This window comes from Malus sylvestris, chromosome 5 (assembly GCF_916048215.2).
Source record: "Malus sylvestris chromosome 5, drMalSylv7.2, whole genome shotgun sequence".
Classification (NCBI taxonomy): Eukaryota; Viridiplantae; Streptophyta; class Magnoliopsida; order Rosales; family Rosaceae; genus Malus; species Malus sylvestris.
In genome coordinates this window covers 5927574-5935835 of record NC_062264.1, presented here as the reverse complement: position 1 = coordinate 5935835, position 8262 = coordinate 5927574, and the positions used below count along the sequence as shown (strand labels likewise).

At 34.2% G+C, this 8262-nt stretch overlaps 1 long non-coding RNA gene across 1 annotated transcript; it reads right to left on the bottom strand.

Moving 5' to 3' along the window:
* Positions 1-3304: 3304 nt before the first annotated feature.
* On the bottom strand, positions 3305-6861 carry LOC126621734 (uncharacterized). The gene is made up of 3 exons (XR_007623181.1): positions 6558-6861; positions 3933-4216; positions 3305-3705 (listed from the first exon to the last, which is right to left on the bottom strand). It is a non-coding gene; the product is annotated as an uncharacterized LOC126621734 (long non-coding RNA).
* Positions 6862-8262: the final 1401 nt, after the last annotated feature.

Sequence of the window (8262 nt, the reverse complement as noted above, 5' to 3'; positions counted from 1 at the left end):
ACCCTAAACTCATTAATACAAATATCTTTTGTACACGTGTTCTCTTGTTATTTGCTACAGGATTTTTGTGTTTACATGTGTATTTGTAGTTATGAAATATTGGTTTTGAGGTTTCTTGGTTTGAAGACGTTAATATGTTGTCTAACATATACTAAGAGATATTAACGTTCATAATCTGTTTTTCTTTTGGGAATTTTGCATGGATGGGCTGATTTCATGAGTCTATATGTGTGGTGGTGCTTGATGATTCTTCAAAGGTTTTGGTGAACAACGTAGAAGACTTTCTAAATTCTTTTGAGTATTTGGGAATTTGGAACCCTTTCTTTATCTTGGAGCCTCGTATTTATAAACTCTCCAATCTTGCATACAGATGAATTTGGCATTGATTGTGGACTTACTTAATTGACAAAAGAATTAGGACTCGATTTTGTGAGCCGATTCGTAATTTGACTCTATCAATTAACATTTGATTTAATTAAATTAAAATCAAATAATTTATTTCCGCCAAGTGCTGACATGTGTCCTTTTTGATGACTCGTCCGATTTTGATAAGTCACATCCATGTGTACGTTTTATGAGACACATAGCGTATGCCACGTATGCCCTAACATGCCGAAACTTCAATATATTGATGAATATTTATTTCACCGAAATTTCGATGTTTACAACATAATTTGTATTCAATTTGATTTTCACTGGTATTATCTGTCAAAGGTTATTGAATGATGCCAAATAAAATTTTATAATTCTTTATCTCAATTAAAATTGGATATTCAAGATTTTAAAGAGTAAATTTTGACCAACAGAATAATTCGATCATTTACAGAAACTATACGTGTGTATCCCAGTATATCAATTTCAAAACGGAATAACTAAAGCACAATGTTCAATTTGTTGTGATAATTGACTCTTGTAAACGCCAAAAAACTCAAAACTCATAGCAAGATGAAAGTTTAGGAGTTTGAGAAATCATACAAGTATAATTCCAGATAAGAAAGCGGAAGCAGATTCATAAAAATCAAAGATGATCAAAAAGGAAAGTTTTCCAGAAACAACATTCAAGATAAAGCCTTTTCTTGCCTAAAAACGGATTGTGTCACATGCATTAATTTCATTAGTCTAATATGAAACCATTAATTTAATAACAATAATAATAATAATAAAGGTTAATTATTAGACTAACCATTAGATGCATTAGGACACAAAACCATGGCCTCCAATATTGACATTTGCAATTCAATATATATTGATATACTAGCTCAAAATAAAATTCAGAAGTGCATATGTTTGTTCATATATTCACAAACCTCAACAACTCCTTTATCTTTTGCAAAGATGGTTTAGACAAAACACGATTCCCCCCTTTTCAAAATTGCAATTGCCAAATGATTTTGAAAGAAAAAAAAACTACCTAATCTTTTACATAAAGACGTACTCTATATTATTTTCTTAAAACCTTACAAAATTCTTTTGCAAACCAAAGTCGATTCCCGCTAAATCATCACGTCGATTATTACTTTGATTTTATACTTTCAGTTTGAATTCAAGAGCACAAATTTTAGGTTTTGATACCACCTGTAAGACTAAACTTATCAACAACATAAATTAAGAGATTAAGTTCAGGAACCACAAATTTATACAAGTATTAAAATCACAATTTGATAAACAAAATAACAAACTAACCTGTTCAAGCAATAGAACAAGATGCCAAAGCAGACTTCTAAACAATGCCCAAAGTATGCAAGTTTAATATTGAGCGTATATTTTCTTAAAGCACTATTTATATTGAAACCGTCCTCATGATTTCCCTATTAAAATCAGCGTAAGAAACAAACACACAATTCCTATCCAATTATGAAAGCTAAGTATCAAGCTTTAATTAAAGTTTCAATCCCAAACTGATTAGGTCAATTTTAAATTTACAACAAAAACCTTTCCATACCAATTTGAAACACTATTGCCGGTTTCTAGCACTCACAATCCTACTCATATTTTAACACGACTATCATGAAATGAAATGAAATGAAAAAAAAGTCCAAACCGAAGTTCTTCAACCACACTCTAATTGGCGAACACAAGTACAAACACGACTCTCCGCTAAATGTAGAGCTTAGAGAAAGGAACGGAGCAGCTGATGGAACTGAATCAACTCCTTCATTCATTTGTTGATTCCATGGACTCCACAACAACAATCAAAACTAGCATTCAAGAACTTCACTTATTTCAAAAAAATCATTACAAAAAAAATAGAAAACGTCCAAAAGTTTTAAGATACTAGTGCCTAAAAACGAAAAAAAAATCCAAGCAATTTCAAGTTATCCTACCCAGAAATAAACAATTCCACCAAAGAAAAATAAACAACAGTAGGAGAAAACCCAATATTTTAAAAAAAACCAATAAGGTTTAGCAGCAAGAAAATGGATAAGCTACAAATATTGAAACTTTAAGCCCTTTTGATATTCAAGTAAAAAAATTTTGTTATTTTTAAAATCAGTTTGGAGAACAATCTGCAAAGAAAGACTAGTGAGACTGTGTAACAGTCCAGTTTAGGGATGATTCATCCAAATATTTTTCTTCAAATTATTAGAGCGCGATTCAAATTAGTGTGCAAAAGTAGGGACGCAATGCTATGATATGGCTAATCATTGCTCATGAATCAGGATCACCTTCAACTCTCAGCCAACCTTGTTCGAAAATTTGTATTTTGTTCACTTTTTTTTTAATTTAATAGGAACTTTAACGAAAAGCTCTCAGTACCGTTCACTTTAACGAAAAACTATATTTTTACACTAAAAGTCAATCATAATACTATTCACTTTACCCTTTATTTTGTTCTTATCGTTAAAGTTTTCAAGCCATTTTCATTAATTTTCTTTTTTTTAATCTAGTAAAAAAAAACACTTTGTGCGACGTACATACATTCGTCGTGCAAAGTCAAAAATCGTTGCGCAAGGGCTTGCGCGACGTAACCTTCGTCGCTTGCTAACCGTCGTGCCAAGGAACTGACGCTAGAGTTTGCGCAACTAAGAAATAACATGCGTCGCACAAAGTATCTTTGCACGACGTAGGACGAGCGTCCCGCAAAGTATTTTGCGTGACGCACGGCCTACGTCGTGCAAAGCTTCTTTGCATGACGCTCGTCCTACGCCGTGCAAAGATACTTTGTGTGATGCACATCCTAGGGCGTGCGTCGCGCAAACCCTTTTTTTTTATTTAGTGAAAAATATTCTTTTTTTTTAATTTTTCTGAAAAATACTTTTTTTTTAATTTTTGATAAATATTGTAATTAAATTCTAAAAAATAATTAACCAAGCAAAAGTATTTAATTATAAAATATATGAAAATGTACATACAAGATGTCCGAACAAAAAAAAAATACAAGTGAACTAGGTTTAATACATCAAGTTATTGGGTATCGGCAGGGCAAGGTGGCTCTGAGGTCGAAGGTGGAGCAAGATAAGGTCCTGGTAGCGAGATTTGGAGGCCGTACATCTTTATGGCTTGTACAAGTTCTTGCACCCTCCCGCTAAAAAGGACAATTATCTCGAATAACAGCACCACATCTACTAGCAACGCCGCTATGCTGCTGTGAGGTAGCCGCTCCACAATGTCACGGGTCATAATCAATCTTGATCTTGGAGTTGGTCTAACGTATGCCCTGTAACTCCTTCAGCATTCGACTAGGCCCCCTGATGTTTTTTTTAGCTGGCCAAAAATACTTAAATGGTGAAACCCTAAGCTTAAATTTGTACAAAAAATTCGACACAGCCTCCCCTAATAGTATAGCATTTCCCAAAACCTTAAAACAATAAAATAATAGTAATTCACAATCCGCTAAACATTTTCACAATCCAACAATTTTCACCATCATAAAAGTAATAGTTTTAAAATGAAAAAAAAAAAAAAAAGTAGTGAGAATTAGAAAAAGCTACCTGATGGCTGGGAGGCCTCACCCTCGACTCTGGATGCCGAGGAAGTCTGATTAGAAGGCTCCGGGTCGCGGTGATGTCGGTGAGGCCGCTGTGCACTGAGCGACTCAACGAACACTAATGACGTTGATGAGACGAGCACCTGAGATGCCGTAGAAGTAGCCTCAGCAAAGGGTGTAGGCTCCCCAATCAATGGAGCACTCACAGGTGGAGCAGTAGATGTTGATAATGCAGGAGGCACATTGGTCACACTCCAACGACGAGTGATCAACTGCGACATCTACACACTTTTTGAACCATAAAAATATAACATTAGAAACTATTCATTTCTTGAAAAAGAAATAACATGAATATAAAAATAATAATAAAATAAAACTAACATGAGGAAATTAAAGTTACTTTTGCATATCCATGAGCCATTACAAAGAAATAATTGCAGCATTATGAAGTAATAGCTTTTGCTAAATTTGATCATTTACCCTTTAAGGAAAAACAAGTTAAATTTGCTATTTGCAAGCTAAATCCTTCATCTCACGCTCACGGAATTAATGATAGAATAAGCTTATGTACTCTTGGAAGAGAAAGTGAAATGACAGACCTCTGTGTTTTTCTTTTTCCTAACATGAATTTCCAATAGACAACGACATAAACCATGAACAAATTATTCAACATACAACCTAATATTCTACAGTCGGCCAATCACTCTTACCATAGTATCCTTCCATCTGCAAGCATTTACATCTCCAATCACTCTTACCATACTTGAAAAAATGCCAAGAGGGCTAATGGGTCCGGAATTATAATCACATCAGCTAGGGTTTTGAAACAATAAAAGTGAATATATTCTTGCGCCATGAAGTGAAGACACAGGAAAACCAAATGTACAGAAACACATGTTGGACTTCATTACTCTTATCGTCCCTACCAATATCAGATCACTATCCAATGCTCAATTCACATCCAAATGTCCAATTTCCTCAAACAAAAAAATATACGATTTAAGCAAATAACCTGCAAACAAGATTCACTTTAATCAATATCGAATTTCCTCAATCACCCAAACCTTCCTTCCTCCCCAGTCCAGCAAATATTTGTTATTTAAATATCTTTTGCAGTTTTCGGTTGAAGGGTTTTCGTTTTTTAGCCAGTAAAAGATTAAGATTTACTGTCCCTAATTTACCTTTTATCACTTTGAAGTTCAAGTATGAGAGCTACATCAAGTCATCTAAAAAGCTTTACAAAAACCGCAAGACAATAAGAATTGTACACTGTTGGGTCTAATGAACTTCAAAATGTGCATGAACAGACTTATAACTGAATCCAGCATTTACATTGTTTTAGTTTGAGCCTCCCATCCCGGCGGTCAATGTAATATATTTGTCAATGTTAATCCATTCCAATGTTTAACAATAACTTATTGATGAATCGTGGTATGCTACAGAAGACGTTATAGTTATCTTTTTCCATAAAAAAGAGAGGAAAAATGTCCAGTAGTAGTACCTTTCGAACACAACTATATTACGGCAGTCCTGAATGTTCTGTGGCCGTATTATTTGCACAACAACAACAACAAAGCCTTTTCCCACTAAGTGGGGTCGGATTTAAGGATTTGACGTAATCATGGAGTGCCGGCTGTCGACTACCTGACGCCCTCCCCCTCCTCCTTTATCCGGGCTTGGGACCGGCAATGTAAGATAAACTTACACGGCGGAGTTGGCCGTATTATTTGCACATTAAATTAAAAAATTTAAGACACAACCATACGTAGTGCAAGGATACACATATTAAAGGAACAAATATTTACTAGTTTGAAGGTATTTCTCCACCCGTGGTTTAGAAGTTTATATCCCATTAGGCATTCAAACTGATAGTTTCATACAAACTTCTCTGTTCAAAACCAAATATCCATAAAGGCAAATAGAAGAGTTCTGCAAACACTCATCCAAACACATAACTACTTAAAACCCCAAGTGCGGTAATGTAAAGGTGAGAACTTTGTTAGGCGCTTGGCCTTTACGAAAACTAGGTAGACAAATTAAGACTTGAAAGTAAGAAAACAAGAAATTAACTTCTTTTTTTCTTCGAACAAGATGCCCCCATGTATTACAAAGAGCTAACAGAAAATATAGCGCAGTAATCTCAATCACCATTAGTTGATGAACAATGAATTGAGAGAAGCATAGATTCGTACGACCTATGTCTCTTTCGTTCTTCTTGACAAGTAACTTCCATGACCTATGTCAAAATCAATTAGCATCGATATGTTCGGAAGTTGGGGTTCCACATAAATCTTCGTATTTTCGAAGGTGTACTAATCGTAATGTGAACCTCAATTAAAATCAAATTAATAAAAACCAAACTAAACCAAATTCATAACTTCGTTTTCACATTTTAATTTGTACAAGAAGAACATCTCCATGTTCATACCCAAAACACAAATACATCAACAAAATTGCAAAACTTCAGACAATCAACTCCAATGACATCACGAAAAAAAGCAATTTGACCCTAAACCAGAACTAACATCCAATTTTATCTGGAGATTTCGACAAAGTACTCAGAAATCAACATGCAATTTGAGCCTAAACCCTAAATAACAAAAACCCATCGAAAATCAGAAACCCTTACCTTGATTCGCGTCGGCTTCGACATTCGCGTGAAGAGGAAATACAGGTCTGGATTTGAGATTGTGAAGAGGAAAGATTTGGGGTTCAAGATTTGTGAACAGGAGAGAGGGATACGGGGAAAGAAAGAGGGAGGGTTCAAGATTTAGAGGAGGAGCATCAGAAGGCGTCGCGCATGAATAAAGAGGGAGGGTTCAAGATTCTGGGTTCTGGGTTCACGGGAAATCAAGGAGGGTTCGAATAGAAGGTATAAGCATTTATTTGAAAAAATTCTGGGTTATGCCTCATAACTTTGTCTAGATTCTGGATTCAAGATTTAGTCCAAATTTGGAAAAATTGAAAAAAAAAAACCGCCTATTTTTCATTATTGCAGTCCCAAAATTATCACAACTTGCGCGACGTAGGTGTACAATTTGCGCAAAGTATTTATTTGAAAAAACAATTATTATAAAATTACCGAAAATGTGACTTTTCTCCTTTTAAATTCAAATTTTTTTTACATAAACCCCACAATAATATATTTTTGTAACAAAAACCCACAATAATTTTTTTTACATATATATAATTCAATTTCTTAAGTGTTATAAGTACGAAATAAATCAATTAAAATATAATTTGTAAATATATATATCATTGAACTTCATGGGAAACGCATTGTACGAAACTAATTTCAAAGATCCAACCGTCAAACTTGTTTGTATATGTTTCGAGATCGCATACGCCAAAATTCGCAAAAAGAAAAAACATTCAGGGATCAAGTAACGGGACAAAACTTTTCGACGGTTATAAACAAAAGATCATGATTTAACGGTTATTTTAAGTCCGATTTTGATGATTTTTTACAACTACACTCTCTAACCCTATAAGAATACAATGAACCAATTCGATCATCAATTTAAAACATTTACACAAGTGTTTACCACAAAAAAAAAAAGGCAATGCAAGAACACAAAACGTCTTTGCACGACGCAGTTGTACCTACGTCGCGCAAAGTCTTTTTTTTTTGGCACTTTTGCTTATAAGTACAAAATAAATAAATGAAAATGTACTTAGTAAATACATATACCATTGATTTTGATGGGAAACGCATTGTATGAAACTAGTTTGAACGATCAAATCATCAAATTTGTTTGTATATGTTTCAAAATCGCATACACCAAAAATTGCAAAAAACAAACATTAAGAGATCAAGTAACGGGACAAAACTTTTTGATGGTTATAAACAAAAGATAACGATTTAACGGTTATAGTAACTCCAATTTTGATGATTTTTTACAGCTACCCTCCTTGACCCTATATGAATAGAACGAACTGATTCGATCCTTAATTTAAAATATTTACACAAGTGGATACCACAAAATCTTATGTTATAGTTGATGAAAGTATTAATAAATTCCAAGTGTTAGTGAATCTATCGTTTTGATGGGAAACGCTGTAAACACAGAAAATTCCTGAAACGAAAGAGACAAGAACAACGTGCATAAACAAATATTTGTATTTTTTTATGATTTTGGGTTACAATCTCTCTCTAATTTATCCTCTGATTCGATCTCCATAAGGTGTTGATTTGTGGATGTTTCGTTGATCCAAGGGCCGTCGAGGCTTGATCTTGGATGAACTGTTGGAAGTTTCTTCAAGGGGCCGTGGGCTTGATCTTTGAAGGTGGATTTGAGCGGATCTTCAAGGAGCCGTTGGGGCTTGATGTTAAG